Below are 420 nucleotides of genomic sequence, written 5' to 3'. Positions count from 1 at the left end.
ATACACAAGTAACAACGAACAAAGCTACATCAAATCACCGATCGCCAAACAGCAAGCCTGCAATAAGCAATGTTTGCTTGAGTAGACAGAGACACATCCACACAACAGTATTAACTGTAGAAACAAAAGACAGCAGAAGCAAACGAGAGAAAGAGAAGAAGTAGGACCCACCTAACAGATGGTGCCTCGACCACACCTCACTTGAGGAGAAATACACGAAAAAGAATGTACATTATCTTAACACATTACACCCTAACTCGCCCGGGAATTCCCTTACGCGCTCCACCCTGACTCGCCCGGAACCGCCCGCGCCGACCCAGCGTCTTTAGAAACGAAAGTCTCGCCTTGACGAGACTCTGGGGCCGGGATTTTGATTTGCATAGTATAGCAAAAAGTTTCTTCTTTCGTTTGATACCGAAA

The 420-nt window shown here is 46.2% G+C and overlaps 1 protein-coding gene across 1 annotated transcript in view; it reads right to left on the bottom strand.

Moving 5' to 3' along the window:
* LOC101862382 (60S ribosomal protein L24) overlaps positions 1 to 420 on the bottom strand; it is a 15,147-nt gene that overhangs the window by 1,705 nt on the left and 13,022 nt on the right. The gene's annotated exons all lie outside the window — the stretch shown is intronic.

The sequence above is a fragment of the Aplysia californica genome, unplaced genomic scaffold (genome assembly GCF_000002075.1).
Source record: "Aplysia californica isolate F4 #8 unplaced genomic scaffold, AplCal3.0 scaffold00001, whole genome shotgun sequence".
NCBI classification, from domain to species: Eukaryota; Metazoa; Mollusca; class Gastropoda; order Aplysiida; family Aplysiidae; genus Aplysia; species Aplysia californica.
Note: the sequence above shows the minus strand (reverse complement) of the source record. Positions and strands in the feature narration are given on the sequence as shown.